This window comes from Schistocerca americana, chromosome 3, assembly GCF_021461395.2.
Source record: "Schistocerca americana isolate TAMUIC-IGC-003095 chromosome 3, iqSchAmer2.1, whole genome shotgun sequence".
In the NCBI taxonomy this organism is placed as follows: domain Eukaryota; kingdom Metazoa; phylum Arthropoda; class Insecta; order Orthoptera; family Acrididae; genus Schistocerca; species Schistocerca americana.
The window spans coordinates 414,010,584-414,035,436 of NC_060121.1; positions in this window are offsets into that span (position 1 = coordinate 414,010,584).

Here is a 24,853-nt window from a genome sequence, read left to right on the forward strand (position 1 = left end):
TCCATAATTTTAATGGCGATCTTTAGCTGAACAATGATGGACATATACTAACCTCCCCTGTTTCTGTAATAAAATACATGAAATGGCTGCATGCTAGTAACTAAAAGGAATTTTAGTTAATTAGATGATTATTGAGTTTAAAAAATGCAAATCATTCTTCAAAAGTAAGTTTTAAATGGAAAAAATTTCGTGGATCTAACTGCAGCGTCAGGAGTTTGCAAGTAAATGGATCCTGAGCAGAGTCACCATTTTGTTGGGTTACACCTCATCATGTGATGTATGGGTGGAGTTCCTTAATTGGAATCTTTAATTAAATATCTTTAATCGACCCTATATGTCTGATGTAACAAAATCATCACCCATCAAAACAATGAAGAAGAAATTCACCTGATTATGATATTAGGCAATGAACTCAATGAAATCAGTTTATTACAAATGGAACAAACATTATGGTGTGTAGACAAATGCCTTGGAAATTTAGATAGGTGACCGAGGACATGATTCAAATAAATGTGTATCTTAACAAAATATTTACATTTACAGAATTCGTACCACGACTAATGAAGGTTAGTGTGTAAAAACAGAAAAATACTACAGAAGCATATGCGTGTGCATCTATTGCCAGAGATGAAAGAATGCTGAATCTCTTACTGCAACCATACTGAACATTGTTAGAAATGATGCGGATTTCCGTACAGTTCACTTCGCTGATGCAGCAAGGTATCACTATTCCCTTAATCTGCAAGTGGTGACTAAAGTGACTTCAGTCAATGGCTCTGTGCCACAACTCTTTTCTGCCTGTGACTAAGTTCACCTTAGCCAGATGAGTGCCTCTTATTCCAGACGAGCCTGGAGAAGTCGTATAGAAGTCAAATTTGCCCATTTAGAATCCTGCCTGTCTAGATGTTAACATACACTACTGGCCATTAAAATTGGTACACCACGAAGATGACGTGCCACAGACGCGAAATTTAACCGACAGGAAGAAGATGCTGTGATACGCAAATGATGAGCTTTTCAGAGCATTCACACAAGGTTCGCGCCGGTGGCGATACCTACAACGTGCTGACATGAGGAAAGTTTCCAACCGATTTCTCATACACAAACAGCAGTTGACCGGCGATGCCTGGTGAAACGTTGTAGTGATGCCTCGTGTAAGGCGGAGAAATGCGTACCATCACGTTTCCGATTTTGATAAAGGTAGGATTGTAGCCTATCGCGATTGCGGTTTATCGTATCGCGACATAGCTGCTCGCGTTGGTCGTGATCCAATGACTGTTAGCAGAATGTGGAATCGTTGGGTTCAGGATGGTCATACGGAACGCCGTGCTGGATCCCAACGGCCTCGAATCACTAGCAGTCGAGATAACAGGCATCTTATCCTCATGGCTGTAACGGATCGTGCAGCCACGTCTCGATCTCTTAGTCAACAGATGGGGACGTTTGCAAGACAACAAAAATCTGCACTAACAGTTCGACGACGTTTGCAGCAGCATGGACTATCATCTCAGAGACCATGGCTGCGGTTACCCTTGACGCTGCATCACATACAGGAGCGCCTGCAATGGTGTACTCAACGACGAACCTGGGTGCACGAATGGCAAAACGAAATTTTTTCGTATGAATCCAGGTTCTGTTTACAGCATCATGATGGTCGCATCCATATTTGGCGACATCACGGTGAACGCTCATTGGAAGCGTGTGTTCGTCATCGCCATACTGGCGTATCACCTGGCGTGATGGTATGGGATGCCATTGGTTACACGTCTCGGTCACCTCTTGTTCGCATTGACGGCACTTTGAACAGTGGACGTTACATTTCAGATGTGTTACGACCCGTGGCTCTACCCTTCATTCGATCCCTGTGAAACCCTACATTTCAGCAGGATAATACACGACCGCATCCTGTACGGGTCTTTCTGGATACAGAAAATGTTCGACTGCTGCCCTGGCCAGCACATTCTCCAGATCTGTCACCAATTGAAAACATCTGGTCGATGGTGGCCAAGCAACTGGCTCGTCACAATACACCAGTTACTACTCTTGACGAACTGTGGTGTCGTGTTGATGCTGCATGGGCAGCTGTGCCTGTACACGCCATCCAAGCTCTGTTTGACTCAGTGCCCAAGCGCATCAAGGCCGTTATTACAGGCAGAGGTGGTTGTTCTGAGTACTGATTTCTCAGGATCTATGCACCCAAATTGCATGAAAATGTAGTTACATGTCAGTTTTTGTATAATATGTTTTCCAAAGAATACCCGTTTATCATCTGCATTTCTTCTTAGTGTAGCAATTTTAATGGCCAGTAGTGTAGGAAGTAACTACCGCCAGAGCACTTCTGACTAGGAAATATCTGTGCTCTATGTTTTTCGACACAAAATAATTTTGATTTTCTGAATAATAATTTCTGTAAGTGCCAAGCAGTAAAAAAAGTTACTCGTATTTCATATGGTTAACCAGTTAAAAAATTTGTTAGTCCTGGCACTCCAAAATCTCTCCACTTTCTCTTACTCTCTGTCTGTTATAATGTGCTGGCAAATCCGAAAGAACGTCTGTCAGCACAGTTTCGTTTCCAGCTCCCACTTCTTAATTAGTTATGCGAACCAATGGTAACTATTTTCACAGTTTCTTAACTAATCAGTTATTTTTTTTTTTTTTTTTCTTTATTGAATTTCAATTCCCCCCAAAGGGGGGCGGGCTGGCAGCAGCTTAGGACGCCGCTCTGCAGCCTACAGATTTTCTGACAAAGAGCAGGAGAATAAATAATAATAAAAAACAGGCGATAAAATCGGGGACTTAGTGAGTAACAAGGTGAAAAGAAAATGGGGAAATTAAAACAAGCAACAGAGGGATGATGAAGCGAATAAAAATACATACGGAGCAGACAGGGAAAAACAACAGACAGTTAAAAAAAAAACACGGCGACAGTCTGGATTCTGTTCGCAAAGTATATAAAATTCACACCCAGCGACAGCATGGTTTCTGTTCGCAACACAACACTGAATAGGCACTAGAACACAGCACGAAAAAGTCGGCAAAGGTGACACCACAGTCGAGAGCAGGTGGGGGAAACTGGACAGGAGATGGTAAAACAAAAGGGGGGAAAGGAGAGTAAAAGCGAAGGGGGGGGGGAACCGGGAAAGGAGCTGATGGAGGATGAGGACCCATAAGAGGGGTAGGGGGCAGACGCGACAGGGAGGGGGGTAGGTAGAGGAGGGGAATACAAAAGGACTGGGGGGGAGAAGGGAGGGAGGGAGAGCCGTAGTGGGGAGGAAAACAGGACGGAAGGGGGGGGGGGAAGAGGGAGCCCAGGGAAAGGACAGAGGAAAGGAGGGGGAGGGAGGATCAGAGTTGATAGGAAGGATAAATGGAGGGAGAGAGGGCATCATCCGGGAGGGGGAGCTGACGGAAGCCACCTTGGGAAAGGAGATGGAGGGTGTAGAGATGGAGGGTAGGGGGGACACAATGGTGAAGACGTGGCAGGGGGCGAGGATGGGAGAGGAGAGGAGCAACCAGGGGGTGAGGGGGTTCAAGACGGCGGGAGGTGTAGAGGATGCGGATATGTTCGAGGAAGAGGAGCAGATGGGGGAAAGGAATGAGATCATAGAGGATCCGCGTGGGGGATGGGAGGCGGATACGGAAGGCGAGGCGGAGTGCATGATGCTCAAGGATCTGGAGGGACTGATAGAATTTGGGGGGGGCAGATATCCAGGCAGGACTGGCATAACAGAGGATGGGACGGATTAAGGATTTGTAGGTGTGGAGGATGGTGGAGGGGTGCAACCCCCATGTCCGGCCAGAGAGGAGTTTGAGGAGGCGGAGGCGGTTGTGGGCTTTGGATTGGATGGATCGGAGATGAGGGATCCAGGTGAGGTGACGGTCAATGGTGAGGCCAAGGTAGGTGAGGGTGGGGGTGAGACGGACAGGACGTGCGCAGACAGTAAGGGAGAAATCCAGGAGCCGGAAGGAGCGAGTGGTACGACCTACGATGATTGCCTGGGTCTTGGAAGGATTTAGTTTCAGGAGCCATTGGTTACACCATGCAGAAAAAAGCTCAAGGTGATTCTGGAGAAGGCGTTGGGACCGTTGGAGGGTAGGAGCGAGGGCGAGGAATGCGGTGTCATCAGCATATTGCAAGAGGTGCACTGGAGGGGGGGGTTGGGGCATATCGGCCGTGTACAGGAGGTAGAGGAGAGGGGAGAGGACAGAGCCCTGGGGCACACCGGCAGAGGGGTAGAAGGTGCGGGAATTGGCATGATGGATGGTAACGTATGAGGGGCGGCGGGAGAGGAAGCAGGCCACCAGACGGATGTAGTTGATAGGAAGGGCGTAGGTTTGGAGTTTAAACAGGAGACCGGGATGCCAGACACGGTCGTAGGCCTTTTCAAGGTCAAGTGAGACAAAAATGGCGGAGCGACGGGAGTTAAGCTGGAGGGAGAGGAGATGAGTGAGGCGGAGGAGTTGGTCATCAGCAGAGAAGGAAGGTCGAAAGCCACATTGGGTGTTTGGGAGGAGGTGGTGTTGGTGGAGGTGGAGATGGATGCGCCGGGAAAGAATGGATTCCAAGAGCTTGCTGAACACTGACGTGAGACAGATAGGACGATAGGAAGAGGCATCAGATGGAGGCTTATTGGGTTTGGAGAACATCAGGATACGGGAGGTTTTCCACAGGTCGGGATAGAAGCCAGTGGCAAGGATGACATTGTAGAGGGCGGCAAGGAGGGAAAGGAAGGAGGGACTAATCAGTTACGTGGAACCTGAGCAAGGTGTCGTTATCCCCTGATTTTCAAACGAGCCCTAAACTTTCTATTGTCGTTCCACTTTCTGAGATGTTATCTTAACATACAGTGTTCTTTGGCGAATTTTGAGTGCCTACAGTTTCTCTCCACAACGGCAGTTCTGCTGGGTCTTTGCCATTATGCGTAATGCACCAGTGACCATACAGCTCACGAAAAACAGACTAGGTCGTCCAGCACATCCCGGAAATATGACCCGCTTTGTTTGACTTCAGACAATCTCCGCCAGGGTGACCTCATCTCAAAACACAGCGTGGGCTGACATTATGTCTGCCTGGTATTTCCCTTCACATAGGGTCGAGCAGCAGTTATACGAATGGGGTTGGGAGCTGACTTTCTGCAGTTTGTAAAGATACTGTTCATCCCTTAATCTTCACGCAATCCAACTTGCTTTCACAATCCCTTCTCATTTAGCTATGCATGCAGTTCATCTACATCTACATCTACATCTACATCCATACTCCGCAAGCCACCTGACGGTGTGTGGCGGAGGATACCTTGAGTACCTCTATCGGTTCTCCCTTCTTTTCCAGTCTCGTATTGTTCGTGGAAAGAAGGATTGTCGGTATGCCTCTGTGTGGGCTCTATTCTCTCTGATTTTATCCTCATGGTCTCTTCGCGAGATATACGTAGGAGGGAGCAATATACTGCTTGACTCTTCGGTGAAGGTATGTTCTCGAAACTTTGACAAAAGCCCGTACCGAGCTACTGATCGTCTCTCCTGCAGAGTCTTCCACTGGAGTTTATCTATCATCTCCGTAACGCTTTCGCGATTACTAAATGATCCTGTAACGAAGTGCGCTGCTCTCCGTTGGATCTTCTCTATATCTTCTATCAACCCGATCTGGTACGGATCTCACACTGCTGAGCAGTATTCAAGCAGTGGGCGAACAAGCGTACTGTAACCTACTTCCTTTGTTTTCGGATTGCATTTCCTTAGGATTCTTCCAATGAATCTCAGTCTGGCATCTGCTTTACCGACGATCAGCATTATATGATCATTCCATTTTAAATCACTCCTAATGCGTACTCCCAGATAATTTATGGTATTAACTGCTTCCAGTTGCTGACCTGCTATTTTGTAGCTAAATGATAAAGGATCTATCTTTCTGTGTATTCGCAGCACATTACACTTGTCTACATTGAGATTCAATTGCCATTCCCTGCACCATGCGTCAATTCGCTGCAGATCCTCCTGCATTTCAGTACAATTTTCCATTGTTACAACCTCTCGATACACCACAGCATCAGCCGCAAAAAGCCTCAGTGAACTTCCGATGTCATCCACAAGGTCATTTATGTATATTGTGAATAGCAACGGTCCTATGACACTCCCCTGCGGCACACCTGAAATCACTCTTACTTCGGAAGACTTCTCTCCATTGAGAATGACATACTGCGTCCTGTTATCTAGGAACTCCTCAATCCAATCACACAATTGGTCTGATAGTCCATATGCTCTTACTTTGTTCATTTCAGCATAGGAAATTGTAATCTAATTATTTAAGTATTGGCAGTCGCTGTAATGATTCACATTTCATTAGCTGGTGGAGATCAATTTATCCTTATTTGATTCGACTCTTTTTTATGGGTTTTACATACGTTACAAGACAGTTTGACAAAAATAGTCATATAGCACCTGGACAGCTATGCATTTCTCAGCCAACTTGGCTGGGCAGGTCCCAGCTACCTCGCTGGTAGTATAACAGTGTGGATAGCCACAACAATTCTGGACACACTGCTGCTTCGAATGTTTTCACACAAGATGGCCCTCACTTGAGCTGCACTGAATGTAGCAGATGCCGACGTCTTTACGACAATGCTTACTGCTGAGGTCTACGAGATTTACACCTGACTATGCCTCAGTAACATGTATGCTGTGGACAGAGGCACATGGATGCAGTTGACTGATGCCATGCTGTATCACATGACGAAAACCCACACCTGTAGCTGCTCCAACCTTATTGAATCAATAACGAGTATTCAACACCACTGTCTGCCTTGCTGCAGCCATCTTACTTTTCCCACTGTCTTTTGTAGACCTCACCAGCTCATCGAACCCACAACACCGCTACAGAACTATCAATCTACAAATTAAAAACTGAAATATGCGCTACTGATATTCCACAATAATAATTATTTTGTAGTTCTTTGTGAAATGGCTTTCGGCTTTTTAGGCCACCCTCAGACAATGTTATCCCTAGTGACACATGCTTCTACATCCTTACATTTGTCCTCTAGCCATCCATGCTTAACAATTTTGCACTTCCTGTCGATCTCATTTTTGAGACGTTTGTATTCCTTTTTGCCTGTTTCATTTACTGCATTTTTATATTTTGTCCTCTCATCAATTAAATTCGTTATCTCTTCTGTTACCCATGGATTCCTACTAGCCCTCGTCTTTTTACCTACTTGGTCCTCTCCTCTATTCAGTATTTCATCTCTCAAAGCTACCTATTCTTCTTCTACTGTATCTCTTTCGCCTGTTCTTGTCAATCGTTCCCTAATGCTCTCTCTGAAACTCTCTACAGCCTCTGGTTATTTCAGTTTATCCAGGTCCCATCTTCTTAAATTCACACCTTTTTGCAGTTTCTTCAGTTTTAATCTGCAGTTCATAACCAATAGATTGTGGCCAGAGTCCACATCTGCCCCTGTAAATGTCTTACAATTTAAAACCTGGTTCCTAAATCTCTGTCTCACCATTATGTAATCTATCTGAAACCTTCCAGTGTCTCCAGGTCTCTTCCACGTATAAAACCTTTTTTCATGTTTCTTAAACTAAGTGTTAGCTATGATTAAGTTATGCTTTGTGCAAAATTCTGACAGGCATCTTCAACTTTCATTCCTTAACCCCAGAACATATTCACCTACTAATTTTCCTTCTCTTCTTTTTCCTACTATCGAATTCCAGTTCCCCATTAGTATTAAATTTTCGTCTCCCTTAACTATCTGAATAATTTTGTTTTATCTCATCATACATTTCTTCAATCTCCTCATCATCTGCCGAGCTAATTGGCATATAAACTTGTGCTCTTGTGGTAGGCATGGGTTTCGTGTCTATCTTGGCTACAATAACGCTGTTCGTAGTAGCTTAACCGTGTTCCTGTTTTTTTTTATTCATTATTAAACCTACTCCTTCATTACCCTTACTTGGTTTCGTATATTTGGCTCTGTATTCATCTGACCAGAAGTCTCGTTCCTCCTGCCAGCGAACTTCGCTAATTCCCACTTTAACCTATCCATTTCCCTTTTTAAATTTTCTAATCACTCTGCCTGATTAAGGGGTCTGACATTCCACGCCAGTTTTGTTCCGCTGATGATGATGTCCTCCTGAGTAGTCTCCGCCTGGAGATCCAGGTAGGGGACTATTTTACCTCCAAAATATTTTCCCAAGAGGACTCCATCATCATTTAACCACACAGTAAGGCCATTTTGGTTGATGTTACAAATCCAGATCAATCATCCAGATTGTTGCCCCTGAAACTGCTGAAAAGGCTGCTGCCCCTCTTCTGGCCTCTCAACAGATACCCCTCCATTGTGGTTGCATCTATGGTGTGGCTATCTGTATCGTTGAGACTCGCAAGCCTCCCCACCGATGGCAATGTCCATAGTTCACGGGGGTTACCAGCATAACCTTTGCAAATGGTATCTGTCGATGTTGTCTGTCCAGCACCTCTTCACAAGGTGGAGTTAAGTATTTGCTTGCCCTTTATGATCGTTTTCGAAATATGTCAAGCCATATGCCACAAAGTCAGCAGTAGCATCTGCCAAAATCAGAATTATTCTTAGGTGCTACATAACAACATATTTGTCACGCTTGTAACATCATACACATAGGGTGGAACTGACTGAGCCTTTTGAAAATACAGTAAATGATTTTCCAAATCACACAACCCCCTGTACACCTTCAGACTTATTAACTAACAGTAAAGAAGGCGATAATTGGATAAACCCATTGCGAAACCTGCCTAAAAAGAATGTATGCAGGAGGAAAAGGTATGAATTACGCTAACTGCACTTATTAAACTTGCCAGCATTAGAAAAAAAAGTTATGACATTAGGTCATGTGCAGGAATATTTTGTTGGAGAAACTGTATTGCTTTAATCACATCCAAAACCTTCTGTCCTAAAGAAAAGAAATAGTAAATGACAGTTACTGGATACAGGGACGTATAAGATTATTAGGGTTTTCCAGAAACAAACGAAATTAAAGGACTTCACAGTCACCAAGATTTTAAAAAAGTATCTGAGTGTGTAATAGCTATTGTTATATTTCTTGAACTGAGTAAATGTGAAAGATGTAAATCCTTGACCATTGATTCACATCAAAACAATTTCGTATGTGAATGTAAACGGAAAGGCATCCAAGGTTTTTTGTAATGATTATGCTAAACTATCAAGTGCCTGTAAGGAAACACTAGAAAGTGAACCATTATCTGAATAGTTTTACTGCAGTGTACCAATATACTAAGGATAGTGAGTGCTACACAACAATCTGAACTATTAAGCAAGAAATAAGTATACAAATATGCTGCTATGTAATAATTTGAATCTGAAAGTGAATATGTATATTTTAGTCTTTAAGTTATATTGTGCATAATGAATGGTTATTTGAGAATGCCATTCCATTGAAATAACTGAAGTTGATATGTGCCCTCAGGAAGAGCACTGTTAACAAAAGGTAAACGTTTCTGACGAAATCAATGGTTAGAATATGGCTGTGCTATTCTTTAATGGTTTGTATTTATGAGGTGAAGATTCATGAGCCTGAATGAGACAGACTTCCACTCCACTGACTTTAAATTTATAAGTAGAAGTGGTTAAGTGATGGGCAAATATTTTGTTGTGAAAGCTGTGTGTACAATGAGACATAATGTTCCTCTGGTTGTGCTTATCTTTAGAATTTTAAGTTTGAATTTTCATATATTTAGCACTAGGCATGATCATTTTTCTGTTATGAGCAGATGAAATTATGTTCGCAGAATAGACAGAAATCTGTTGTCCTGGCCTTGAATAGTGCTGAGTCCTTACTGTAACAAATTCTTAAAATCATTCTTCTTCAGCGATCACAGGCCCTGCATCAACTATCTGCTTCCACCGCCTTCTATCTCTCACAGTCTCTCTCCACCATGCAGAAATTCCTTATGCTGCGATGTCCTTCTCTATGTCATCTTTCCAACTTGTACAAGGTTGGCCCAATGGTCTTGTTGTCTGGAGAGTTCCTTCAAATGCTTTTTGGTGCTCTTATTGTTTTCCATTCCAGGAATGTAAAGACAAATGTATATCTACCATCATGTAAGTATATGTCATGAAAAGATTTTGTGTTTCATAAAAAAACATTAAAAAGTCCACGAAGGGATGAATTAGAAATGTGTTTACATAATATAGAACTCTAAAGTGAAATCCTGTGTTAAAACTGTTTTGAAATCTGTGCATGCACCCAAGTGCAATTAAGCATTTGTGAGTGGAATAAGAGTACTTGCAGATAAGATAATTTGTGGGTGAAAAGTTGTATTTGATGCGTGTTGTATAGTGCAAACGGACAATTTTAAACAGATCGACAACGCATTTCACACACAGTAGCCACTAGGCAGTATCACCAACTGACAGTTAACACTGCCCGCATGTGCATCTGACGACAATGCCTGTGAAGCAACACAAACTTGATTGTCAGTGCTGAGTGTCGTGCCCATGGTCTGTTAAAAAATATTCAGATAACATGACCAAGGTACACACAAAAATATGTTTGACAAGGAGGCTTCATGTGCCCATTACGAACAGTAGTGATGTGTGGGACTGATTAAATGTACGTTGTGGTGCGAAATAATTGAAGAACTAATAATATCCCCTATAACATCAAACAAAAACATTATAAAAATAAAATTAAAACGATATCCCATGATAATAACACATAAATAGCCCAGCTTTGTGTGTATTTCTCATAAGATCTATTTCTAACCTGTATAAAAAAAATTATTATTAGTAGTAAGGACTTTTATTTCAGCACTATCACTAAGAATTGAGCGAAGACGTTTCTGATCCTACTGGACGATTGTTCCATGAAACCTGGGCTATACTCAGCACCTGATGCCTGCATAGGTGCGAACCCAGGTAATTCGAGATCTTCTGTTCCAGTCCGGCTATGTAACTCATCGCCTGGGTCCTAACCTTTTAATTGGTACTGTATAATAACCACTGACATCACCTGTGATCTGTCTGTGGGTCCACTCAGTATTCTTCGCTAGCAAAACCGTTTCAAATTCTTTTGTAAAAAAAACAGGGAGAGTAATATGTAATTGCTTACTGAAGGAAACGTTGACAAATATTTATTTGTATCACTCATATGAACGTTGAACTATAACTGAAAAAATGTAATTAATTAAGTAATAGGGCTTATGAAATCTGAGTGAAATTTTATTGTCTTTAAATCAACTTCCTTTTATGTACATATGTCAACTAGGCAAGTCTATTCCATATATCTGTATATACAATGTAATATGCATTGAATGATTTAAACCCAGATATGGAAAAATGACACTATTTATGAATGTAAATGAAGTGTAACTATAACATAGTGAAACACCGTGAACTCAACAATGTGTGTCTGCATATGCAGTTATGGTTCACTGAATGGCGTCGTAAAGTTGCAAAAAAGAAACTGAGCTAACGCCATTCAAGGGGGATATATAATGGAACAATATGTAAAGGAAGCGCGTAAACTTAATAAATCCTCTGATAACGTTAAAGATACTTGTAGAATGAATAGCATCTATGATCCAAATTACATTCTGTCTTCGTTTGAAAGACAAATGCTAAGCCTCATCAGCTTCCAATTCACCTTTCTACAACTGGCATTCCCCATTTAAGCTACTAGCATAAGGTTGTCTCGTGTGTTCTTTGTATTGCTTAGACTAACAATAATTATTTGAAAGATAAAATATTTATCATTAGTGTTATCATTATTCCTTGCCCTAAAATTGCTTTTTCAATATTTTTGCAGCCTCTTTTAATGGTGAGCATCGAGCTAAGTTGGACGTTACTAATATAGTGACGTTATTGATCGGCCGTCATTGTTGCAGCCGTGAATGTCAATTGCATTGTTAGAAGAATCTGCATTTACTCTGAATTCCTGTAATTAAGTCTGATATCTTTTACAGAAGTTTAGCAATATTTATTCTCATGGTCATGCATCAGCTTGTTAGCAAAGGGCCAACAAGCACTGATTACACTCATTTCCACCTCAGTTCCTATCAGTAAGATAACCTGCTTTCGCCTCTTACTAGTAATCAAGTACAACCAACCTTTAATATTTACTCAAGAGAAAGAGGAATTAGACTCCTGACACAATAGTTATGTTCTCTTATGGTGGACCTTCCTGCCCAGAATAGTGGATTCTTAGAGAAATGAGACTATTTTAATTTATATAGACTGTACTCATACTTGCATTCTTGTTTCAGTATTAAGCTTGTAATTTGCACTACAGTTTCAAGCAATGACAATGCAACATCCATACAGAAATGTCTAAATGGTTGTGGAAGAATTACACATAGTTCCTTGCAGAGTTGGCAGAAGACTTGGCAGACACAGACCTCCAGTTGATATATGTGTTACAACAACTTTGTGGCCAAGGCATACTCTTATACTTTTATTATCTGAAATGTCTTTTTTGTGATTTGACTAGCTCTTTGCTTCCCACGCACATATTTAAAAAAAAGACTTCACCCTCCCTCATTTTTAAGTTTCACATTTCTCCGATGTAATTGTGTTTCATTTACGACATTTTCTGTAAAAACACAGAACTTTAAATAAGGTTAAGCATAAGTAATAACGTCTCTGATAAAGTATGTATTTCTTTTTGTATGAGTTCTTTATATCTCTGACTACACAATAGTGCTGTGAAATGCATTGTTATGCACTCCACCTGATTTTAAAACGTTCGCCACACCATGTGTAGTTTTACTTGAAATGTGAAAATAGCTTATTGTATCACATTGTTCGCTGGCACAGAGACAAAACCAGAACAAGAGTCGCTTTCTCCCCTTTTTTGTATATCGAATTAACTTCTGAGACAGTAAGTTGTAACGTCAGTAGACTGTAATATATTATGAAATTCAGATATTTAGGGTTTTAGTATGAATTGTGCTAAATGCGAGTGGTGATGTACATATAGACAGTGCCCATAACTACAATGACCATAAGAAACCGTTGTTTAGGACACCATCAGATGTTGCTTCCTCAGCCCATAGCTTTGTGGAATATGGCACAATATACTAAACGATCACATTTTTTTACTGTGACAAAAGGAACAGAGGTGTGTAAACTAGGATATATGTATATTTTTGCTTTCATTTCTTGTTGTTCTTGCAGCTGCTGTAACTTTTTCTGTTGTTTGACTACCAAGTAGCCTGAAAATGCTCAAGGGGGCGAAATTAGCTGATAGCTAAACTGTGAAATAAGGTGATTATTTCAAAACTAAAAACAGCCCACATAGGACAACGAATTCCCTGAAATTTATGAAATGAATCTGATTTCTGATTGCACTTTGTAATGTACGTTTAAAATTAATGAGTACTTGCATAGTTCATTTGTAATTTGTATCATCAGTACTGGAATGTCTGAGCAAACATTCTCAGCTTTGTTCAAGAGGCTTCATTACTAATTATAACAACTTAAATGTTTGGCTAACATAATAATTAGTTTACTGTTTTCTGCTTCATTTCATGCCAATATTAGCCACAACAATGGACTGTGGAAGTATAGTTTAGGTGAAATAAAGCAGAATCAATTTGTTAATCAGCCTGTCAATGTTTGGATCACACTTTTGTCTTGAAATGATACATTGTTGTATTTTCGCTAGTTCTGAAACAATTTTATTCTTTTTCAGATATCTGCAACAGCTTATGTAATGGTTCAGTAAAGGTGCAAAATTTTAAAGTATTCTAGAGGCACTTCATGACTGCACATAGTAGTTATGCGAGACAAGATATTTGAGTATCTTTGGCACGCTCACATGGTTATAGTTTGACAACCAGTCTAGGCAGAAATCACTGATTAGTTCTGTGCCACCATCAGCCCAGAGATGATATGAGGACAGATTGAGAAGTAAAGCTGGATCAAGAGTTAGTAAAATGAAAAGTGAAATGAACAGTGGAGGAAAACAAAAAAGGAGTTGGGATAAAAGCGAAAAATGAGTAAGAGAGAGAAATGAAGAAACCGAAACTAAAAAAAATACTGAAAATTAAGTGTGTAAGTAAAGAAAAACTACAAAAAATGTGGGAGGGTCTGTATGTCAATGTAATTAATTGTAGGAGAGTGGCGGCATTAAGGATATACTGGAGAGTAATTTCCTATCTCCAAAGTTCAGATAAACTAGTACTTGGCAGGACGATCGAAATCTAGTGGTAGAGGGTGCAGGGGTCAGATTTAACAATGAAAACAATAAATTTCAGTATCAGGAACTTTGGCATTGGCGCAATAGTCTGGAAATTTCTCATAGTTTCACAAGAAATAAAACGAAAATGATACAACCAGTGATGGACATGTCATGTAAAATGTAAGAAGTTTATGGCTGGACCTATGGGCAGTTTACGAAACGTGCGAAAACTCATTAGGACTGCTTAAATTCGGAGATGTGCATGTATTAATCATAGCAATAAGACATCTGATAAGGCACATTCATACAAAAGGTTGTACCATAAGTTTTCTTGTCATGGAAGAAGTTGATCATATTCAGCTCACTGCCAACAACTTGCTTACAAATACAAAGGAACTGCAAAGTCTACTTGACGTCGTCTTTAAGAGGAGGCAGAAGGCACTTCATATTGAGCATCAGTACAGGTAATTAGTGGTGACACATGGCCGAATTGTATATGATTACAAGATAGATTGGCCCCATACCTATGTGTTCACTACGCTCTCGTAGCATTCACTTACAATAAAATTGCACACCAACGGCAATGGAACAGAGACAAATGAATAAAATCGACCAGATAAATGTGATGGGTGGTGTCACTGTGATGCGAGAACTCAGGAAAATGTTAGAGGAGTTGGACCTACACATACTATGGATACAGGAGCCATATTCCAGGCTGACACATGCCAGTTACAGCACAAATGATAACATCAGGTCATCGTCCACTGGCCGCGTTTGTGGTGTCAGATAAAGACATACAAGCGATGCATCAACTCTGTGACGAACACGTGATAACGACAGAAGTAATGACCGCCTTAGGAAAATTTTACATGCCTAATCAGCATGTAAAATCCAATAGAGTCAGGGGATACAATAACATATAGAAAACTCAAAAACAGCAGCAATACTGGATCGACACGACAGACACATTTTCGTAATGGATGCAAATGCGAAATCAATATTGTGGCATAGCAGAGTAACGGATGAAAGAGGACTCTGCCTTCAGGACGCTAGACAAGAACTTGACCTTCATGTCATGAATAGGCGACTCAGCAGATTAGTTTCTAAAATCGAGCAGGTGCGGCAAAAAATACGAAAATCACCCTTACAAACTAAAAAGTCAAGTGACCATATTTTTAACTGGAAGGTCTGTGATGAACTTGCAACGAGTGACGCTAATCTCATTTACTTCACAATTACAGATGAAGATAATGGCTCAGAAGCTAACATCCAGCCTGAGCGACTATACAATCTACGTAAATCGAGTTGGGAACTTTTAAAGGCAGAATTCAAGGAACTAGATTTGGTGTTGACGCCGAAGCTGACGAATTGGCGCAAGCATTGCAGACAGCGCAAGACAAGGCGATCCCAGCGTTTGTTAGGAAGCCAAAAGGGTTTAAAATTCCTTGGTGTCCCACCCTACGGCCCTGATGATGCAGAGCAAGGCAGGCTAGGAGATACCACCAAAGGTCCTTTGGGGAAACAGAAAGACAAGGAAGGTTGGGTTTCTATCGAACAGTCAAACAACAATATATAGAACAACTACACCAAAAAAGAGTAGAAAAATGGAAAGCATACAATAAGGACCAAATGGTAACAGATGTTTAAGATTTTCCATACAAACTTGTAACAAACAAGGTTCGATCACCCACTGTATTATCAACTCTGAGGCGATCCGACAGCACTATAACGACACACTGGGAGACATCACTGCAGTACCCACTCAGAGCTTCATTTCCAGATGATACAATGATGGAAGATACAGAGTACCATCAACATCTTCCCTCTGTGTTACAAAAGCAACATGTGATTAACAGTGCTGTGATTCCATTTGCCCAGGAGGAAGTGAGACTGGCAATAAAGAAGTTAAAATAGAAGAACGCACCAGAATCTGACAGAAGTGTTGCATCAGCTAGTGGACCAAATTGTGTCATATATAACAACGTTGTGATTCTTCAATTTCTCCAGGCGTATTTCGTGACGAAATAAATCTCGAGTGAACAGCCTGGTGGGAGTGTACAAAGGACACAGTATTTCGGCAATCGACCTTGTTTCCATCATCAGGTGTGCTGATGTACTGCCAAAGGCTCTTTCTCACCTTTTAACTTTCCCCTCCTTGGGGATGTGTATTGAGGAGTTTGTAGCCTGTTCGCTTTTACTCCACAGTGTGTGTTGTGAGTGTGTGATTGTCTTTGATTGCTTTGGCTGTCTGTGTGTTGTGTTGGTGTTCTGGCGGTGTCTAGTACTTGCCTGAGGTTGGTGAGATGTTGGGTTTTTAAGGATTAAGGATTGGCGTTAGAATTTGAGGATTTTTGGGATTTTTCTCTTCCACTTAGTCGTCGAAGATCGTCATGGGGCGTTTGTGCTTGTTGCGGGACATGTCATGCCGACCTAGGGATTGGATCATGTTATTTCCAGATCTGGAAGAGCTCTTATAGAAAGCCATTGTCAGATCCTGGAATCTTTCTTTGAGGAGTGGGATTTCGGCAGCGGCGTGCAGATCGTCAGGGGGAATCCCTTGGGTAGGTGCAGTGCCCTCCTGAGGGCGCGGTTCTGCAGCCTCTGGAGTTTGTCCAGGTGCTGCTTTGCGATGTATCCCCAGACAGGACACGCATACTCCATTACGGGCTGTGTGAGGGCCTGATTGACGTTTAGTCCTACAGAGCAGGGAAGGGCGCTGGTTGTGTTGACGACTGGGTATAGTACGGACACTCTGGCGCAGACCTTCCTGTGGATCTCGTCTATAAGGGGTTTCCACGTTAGTCTCGAGTCCAAGGTTACGCCAAGATACTTGGTGGATCTGTGCCAGAGGAGTCGGGATCCATGTAGGTGCAGGTGGATGGGGGGGGGGGAGGGGGCGTTGAGGGGGTCCGCGTCTCCAAAGTCTCCAAAGTCTCCGCGTGATCTACATAGCCTGTGTCTTTTCAGGACTGATGGTGATGCGCCAGCGATGGGCCCAGGTTTCTGTGTTATCTAAAACCCTTTGTAACCTACGAATGACCAGGTCCTTATTCGCATTACGAGTGTAAAAGGCGGTATAGTCAGCTTACTGTGCAATGTGCACCAGGGGGGCCGTTGGGGTGTCCGAAGTGTACAGATTGTACAAATCGGGCCCCAGGACCAATCCCTGTGGCACCCCAGCACGAATACGTCTTTTGGTGGAGGTGGCTGTTTCTACCTTGGGAGAGAAGGTTCTATTCGTAAGACAGCTTTGGATTAACCTGACTTTGCTCCCGGGGAACCCTTGTGTGTATAACTTGTATAGTAGCCCTTTATGCCATACTGATTCGAAGGCTTTGGCTACATCAAGTAGCACTATCCCGCAGTAGCCTCTGTGGTTGAAGTCTTCTGTGGCTGCTTCCACTAGTCTCATGATCTGTTGTGGGGCAGAGTGCTTCTGTCGGAATCCGAATTGGAAATCCGGCAAAAGTCGCTCGTTGGTGATATGGTCTCGTATGGGAATAAGCAGGAGGCGCTCATAGATCTTGCTGAGAGTTGGCAAGACGCTAATCGGCCTGTAGTGCTGCACGAATAAAAGGTTTGTGTATTGCGACCACTTTTGCGTGTTTCCAGTATGCTGGGAACTCGCAGGTACGAGTAATCTCGTTGAAGACGTTCGCAAGGTGTTCGATGGCCGAGGGCAGGAGGTTTTTAACTAGCTGGTTGGTGACACTGTCATGTCCTGGCACCTTTTTTGTAGGGAGGGACCTAATTACTTTTGCCACGTCTTTGGGGGCGAGAAGTGGGGGTTCGTCCTATGGGTCTTCATCAGCGTTGAGGAAGACTGCCAGTTGGCGACGGACTACCTCTTCATGATCTTTATCCTGGGGTTCTGCCGCTTGAAACTGCTTCTTGAAGGTGTAGGCGAGGGCGTTGGGCTTTTCAGCATGGCTGTAGGACAGACTCCTCTCGCCGTGCAGAGGCGGCAGCCTAGCGCTTCTTTTGGTAAATTGTTTGGTTGCTTGCCATAGTGTGTGATCGTCTGCTTTGAGGGCTGTGAGGCAGGTTTGCCATTGCTGGTTTCTGTGCTCATTGAGCGCTACCTTCAGCTCTCTCTGTAGACCGTTGAGCAGCCTCCTGGTGACCTGAGTTCTGGTGATCTTCCACTCTTTTGCCACCCTGTTCTTGTGACGGATTTGGGCTAGTCGATGTTCCGGGAGTTGTACTTGCAGGGGCGGGCCATCCCTTTGTGGGGGAGTGCATCTTCCGCTGCCTGCAAGATGGTTCCTGTTAGGTCTTGTAGCGCTTGTCCTGCTGTTTCGGCAGTAGATGGCGGAGCGCGAGCGATATCAGAGGCGACAGTTTCTCGGTATCGCTCCCAGTCAGTACGTTTGTAGGACGTCTGGTACCGTGGGAGTGCTACCCATTCTCCCACATCGACCTCTAGAATCACTGAGTTGTGATCGGAGAGCATTCTGTTGATTGTCCTTGCGGCCACAAACCCCGCGATCCTCCTAGTGAGGGCTATGTCTAACACGTCGGGCCTACCTCTATTTTTTGGAAAATGTTTGGGCTCGACCGGACCCCATGTTTCCAAATGGTGGACGCTCGCTAGTCGTTGCAGTTTGGCGCCTGCTCTGGAGGTTACTGTAAAGTTCCAATCGGTGTGTTTGGCATTGAAGTCGCCCCCTATTATGAGTTTGCCTTCAGTTTGCCCTAGAGCAGCTATGTCTTCCTCGTCTATCTCATCTTGTGGGGGTCGGTAGATTGCAACGATTGTTAGGGGTTCGGTGGCAGTGGTTACTTCCATGGCCACTGCTTCGATTTTATTGGCAGCTGGCATGAATACCTGGTGGTGGGGGATCCCTCTTTTTATGTATATGGCCACTCCTCCGCCTTGGGTTGGCCTGTCTTTATGGTAGCTAACATAGTTGGGAACTGTCGCTTTTATTCCCGGTTTTAGGTGGGTTTCTCACATCATGTATATGTCGATGGAGGACTCCTTCATGAATTCTCTGAACTCGATCTCTTGATTAACAATGCCATCTGCGTTAAAGACGCACATTGTCAGGCCTTGTATATTTGGTCGCCTATCCATGATAGAGTTTTGTGACTACTGAGGAAGTCGCAGAGGGGAACGACTGCTGGACTGTTGCCTGAAGGGAAATGAGGATTGGAGTGTTCTGCTTCTGGGCATCCCTGAATTCCTTCATCATTTCCATGACGAGGTTCATGGTCTGGACCATAATGCCTAACAATTGATCCGGCGGGGTGGAGTGTGTGTGGGGTTTTCTAGAGCTTCCTCTGTCTTGGTGGACCTGGTCGTTGTTGTGTTTTTCCCGGTGTTGTTCTTGCGTGTTTGTCTGGTGTTGTGGTGACAGGGCTTGCGCCGATTTCTCGACGTTTTCGTGGCTCTTTGGCGGAGAGACCACTTGTGCATATGTTGCCCTTGGAGTGTCAGGCCTTGGTTTTACCCAAGTTTTGTCTGTCTGTGTTGTCCTGTTTTGTCTCTCTGTGTGGTTTGATGGGGCGGCTGTGTCTTGTTTTCGTGTGTAGGGGGCGGCCTTCGCACCCTTTGCCTTCTGTGTATGTTTTTTATGGCCCTCACAGTCTTGGTACCCTGCCGTGTGGTTTTTCCCACACAGCGCACACCATACCTGCGGGTCCATGTGTTTTACTGTGCAAGTCCTAGTGTCTTGGTGTTTGGCGCATTTTCTACAGCGCACGGGCCTCTGGCTGAGGGCGGCAATGTGATCCAGTCCCTGACACCTGAAGCACTGCACCACCTTGTTCTTGCGGCGGAGCGGCTCCGTGATGACAAGGACTGCCAGAACAGTTTTTATCTCGCGCCTGTTCTGCGGTATGTCCGGCAGAGTGACTCGGAATAATGGCAACTTACTCTCTGCCCCATTTTTGCCCATCTGCTCTACGGTTTTGACAACAAAACCCTGGGCTGTCAGGTCTGTCTTGACTGCCTGGGCTGAGAGCTGTCTGGGGAGGTCCATAATGACATTGTTTTTGTTCCTTGTCTTGGTGGTGGGGAGCGTGTAATGCGGTATATTTTTGTCTGTGAGGGTCTTTTTAATTGTGTCTGATGTGTAGAGTGCCAAGGGACGGCAGTGGTGAGGTATATATCAGATTCCCCCTCACCCTTCCTCGGGCGCTCCCTCCTCCATCCGCGCCGCGGGCGCTCTCTCGTCCGTCCGCGCCGCGGTTCGACGCCCGGCTTGTGGCTCAGCGCCCGGGGCAGGAGAGAGCGCTGCTCCCACCATGCAGTGCGGAGCTCAGAGACGGCGCACCGTGCTGAAAGCGACGCTGAAGCGAAGGGTGTGGCAGATCGCCGATCGGGAGAGCTTGCCGTCTTGACGGCCCCATCCGACCCCCCAACCGAGATGGACCAGCTGTGTGACCTGGAAGTCGAGGTGGCTGATTTCCTGGGACTAGAAGACGAGCGCAGAGTGGCTGATGGCCGCCCGGCGGACCTTGCTCTTTCGGCGGCCCCATCCGACGCTCTGCTTACGACGGACTGGCCAATGAAGATCGAGGGGGAGGAAGGAAGGGAGATGAGACGGCGTTATGCGGCCAATGCTTCGGCGGAGGCCGCAAGTAGCGGGGGAAGCCGCCGCCCGGGGGGTAACACATTACCGGCGGTCACACACTGTCCGCAAACTACGGCAACCCGTTCCCAGAAAGGGAACAAGAAGAAGCAGAAGCGCACCATCGCAGGGGGCATGTCCTCTTACGCGGTAACGCGCGCACTCGACCTGGGGGGACCAAAGAACGCCACTGTCAAGATCAAGACACCAGAAAGATTAACATCGTCCACTGAAGACCCAGTCAGATAAAAGACGTATCCGCGGACACCGTTCAACGGACGGCCCAGTTCACACTGGGGAATGACGGAGAGGAAGCTGAAGACACGGAGGACATGGAGGTGGAGGAAAGTCGCACTAAGAAGCGCCCGGCGGAAACGAGTCCGGAAAGCTACCGGAAACGTTCGACTACCGCCGCTCCTACCACCGCACCGACGCTACAAACACGAAGAAAGATGCTGTCGAAAGGATGCAAAGCCCCTAAGATGACCACTGACGCGGATGGTCTTCAAATACCCCACGCAAGAAGATTGGAAGAGATGTACAGGTGGCCACCGCTGCAGGCATGGTCGTTAAAAACCAGTTTGCTGAGCTCGAAGGAAAGGAGGAGACAGCAGACCAGCAACAGAGAAGCAAGGGGCCCCTGCCGCCACCCATCATGGTGAAATGGCCGGGCTCCTTCAAAGAAGTAGAACGGGCGATCCTCGCGGTCGTCAAGAACAACTCTACTACGAAGACAGCAAGTCACGATATGTACAGAATCGTGACGCGAACCGCGGAAGACTACAAAAGCGTTATTGACCTCATTGACGGTCACGGTCTAAACTGGTTCACGTACTGGTCGGAACCTACAAAGACGCTCAAAGTAATATTCCGACTCCTGCCCTTCAGTATGCACCCCCCAGTACATCAAGAAGCTTCTTGAGGCCAAGGGGTACACCATAAGGACAGTATCGTGGATAAAGTCGCCGAAAGACAACGCAGACATACCGCTCTTCCAGGTCATACTGGACTACACACCGAAGGATAGGAGGATCTTCCAAGAAACGAGAGTGGGAAGTGTCAGCGGGGTCACAGTTGAAAAACTGAGGCCCGCTTCAATGCTTAAACTGCCAGGGAATCGACCACCTGGCAAAATACTGCAAAATGTCGCCACGCTGCGTAAAGTGTGCTGGGGAGCACCTGAGCCGGGAATGTCCGTTCCCGATCGAGAAGACACCCACGTGCTGCAACTGCACTCAAGAACACGTCGCCAGCTTCCACGGCTGCAGAGCCTTCAAAAAAGCAGCTGCAAAAGGGCGGCAGGCACCAGCGAGGAGAGTTCAGCCGGGAAGAAACTACGTTACTGTAGCAGCAGCGGCGACCGTGGCAGTGCCTGCAAGGGAAACGCCTGCAAGACCGGCACAGCAACACGCCGAGCAGGCGCGACATGCAGAGCGGCCTACCCGCGCAGCGGAAGGCGCTCCCCGACCGCCACGAGAGGAGCACGAGCCGCCGAGGAGGGTCGGCCACACGCTGGGCGCGGAGGGAGGCCGCCACCTACGCCGGCCCCACCACCTCCGGCCGCTGTAACCACCGAGGCCGCAGAACTACGATAGATGCTGCGGGAGTTCAAACAGCAGCTGCTCCAACTACCGCAGATGATCGTGTCTGCACTGATTGCGGCCAACCAGGTCAACACCACAAGAGAAGCCAACAACGTCCATGATGCCTAATCAAATCATAGGTCTCACCGTCTGCGCATGGAACGTAAACAGCATAAGGCAGCAGGAGGGCGAATTTAGCCAGTTTTTACGCGAGGAGGTCGTGGATGTGTGCCTCGTTGTGAGACATGGCTGCAACCCGGCGTAAACGCGAGAGCAACTAACTATAGACCACCAGCAGGCGGCGGAACTGCGGTCTACGTAGGAAGAACGCTGCGACACCACAAAATCCAGTTACCAGAGCTGACGCAACTAGAAGCAACAGGCGTCGCAGTCAGCACCTCAGTGGGTCAAGCGACCTTCATCGTCGCGTACCAGAAGCCTAGAGGAATGCGTGACAACATCTTTATCGGCGGCGACTTCAACGCCAAGCACCCGGTGTGGAACTCCAGGGTCACCACAACCAGCGGCAGGAGGCACAGATAATGACGCTATAGTACTGGGGCCTTACGACCCTACACTGTAAGTAGGCTGTTTAGGTTTTTATATTGGTAACGCCACGTAGCGCTCTGTATGAAAATCACTGACTGTGCTGTGTGCAGTCTGAGGCTGGTCGCCATTGTTGCAATATTTGCTATTGTAGTGTTGGGCAGTTGGCTGTTAACAGCGCGTAGCGTTGCGCAGTTGGAGGTGAGCCGCCAGCAGTGGTGGATGTGGGGAGTGAGATGGCGGAGTTTTGAGAGCGGATGATCTGGACAGAGACAGTAAATTTGTAAGACTGGATGTCATGAACTGATATATATTATGACTTTTGAACACTATTAAGGTAAATACATTGTTTGTTCTTTATCAAAATCTTTCATTTGCTAACTATGCCTATCAGTAGTTAGTCACTTCAGTAGTTAGACTCTTTTATTTAGCTGGCAGTATTGGCGCTCGCTGTATTGCAGTAGTTCGAGTAACGAGGATTTTTTTGAGGTAAATGATTCATGAAAGGTATAGGTTAATGTTAGTCAGGACCATTCTTTTGTAGGGATTATTGAAAGTCAGATTGCGTTGCGCTAAAAATATTGTATGTCAGTTTAGTGTTGATCAGAATAAGTAAAGAGAGAAATGTCTGAGTATGTTCAATTTTGCTCAGCTGTTTGAAAAGCAAATAACGTAAGGGGTTTACCAGCACAGTAATTCAATAATTTTTCTAAGGGGACGTTTCAACACACTATCCCAAGAGAGGCCGCCCAGATGTCCTGGACATCGAGATCATCAAAGGGGTGACCCACGACGCAGTCGCAACGACACATGTGGCTCTGTCCTTACATTACCTGCCAGTGATCTTCGATCTGAGCACGGACGGGGCCGCACCACCTGAAGGACGCAAGACCTACTTCAGCAACGACTGGGAGCACTTCCGGGTGCACCTGGCAGAGACGCTCGAAGCGGTACCGGATCCTGATGTTGATGGCGTGGACGCCACACTCGCGGCGCTCTCGCATCTCGCGATCAGAGCGGCTGATGCAGCAACGCAGCACAGACGTCAGAAGCCGCGGGATTTCTCCCTCCAGCTACCGCGGGACATCCTGCAGACGATCCGGGAGAAGAACCAGCTGGTACGAGAGTGGCACGTTACCCGCTAGGCGGCGACGAAAAATCGGATCAACCGAATGCACCGCACCATACAGTACGCGGTCGCGGAACACAGGAACAGGGACTGAACAGAGCAGACGGCACTGCTTGGCAAGCAACCAAGCAGTTCCTTCGCAGGAGGCAACGAGTTCCGCCGCTACACGTCGGACAGCATGCAGTGACCGAGCCTGACGCCAAAGCTGGGGTACTGGCCGATACCTTAGCGGCCAACTTCACGCTAGTTGAAGAAGATGTAGATAACGACCACATCCGATTGATGGAAGATAGGCTCTGTGTATACCTTGAGACAGAAGACCCTGAGGACTCCATCGAACCCACAACGGAAGAAGAGATTCAACGGCAGCTACGGCACCTCGACCACCGCAAAGCGGGTGGATAGGATAACTCCAGCTTCGCAATCCTGAAGGAGGTCCCCCCAGAGACTGTGAAACTGCTCACGAAGATATTCAACGCCATCCTTAGGGCCGGCCGCTACCCCCCCCCCCCCCTTCCGCCTGGAAACATGCTGAGGTGGTGACAGTCCCTAAGGCTGGCAAAGGCATCAGGCTGGCGCAAAATTACCGGCCTATCAGCCTGCTACCTATAGTCTCAAATGTGTTTGAGCGAATATATGTCAGGAGACTGCACCGTCACGTCGGAGATGAAGGCCTGCTTCCTGACGAGCAGTTCGCCTTCAGAAGGGGGCACGGGACAATACACCAAGTGCTGCGACTAGTGGAGCAGGCGATGGGAGTGCTGGAGAGGACAGTGTACCTTGGGGCGGTACTCCTAGACGTCTCCCGCACCTTCGACAGCGTGTGGCACTACGGACTAGTCTACAAGTTA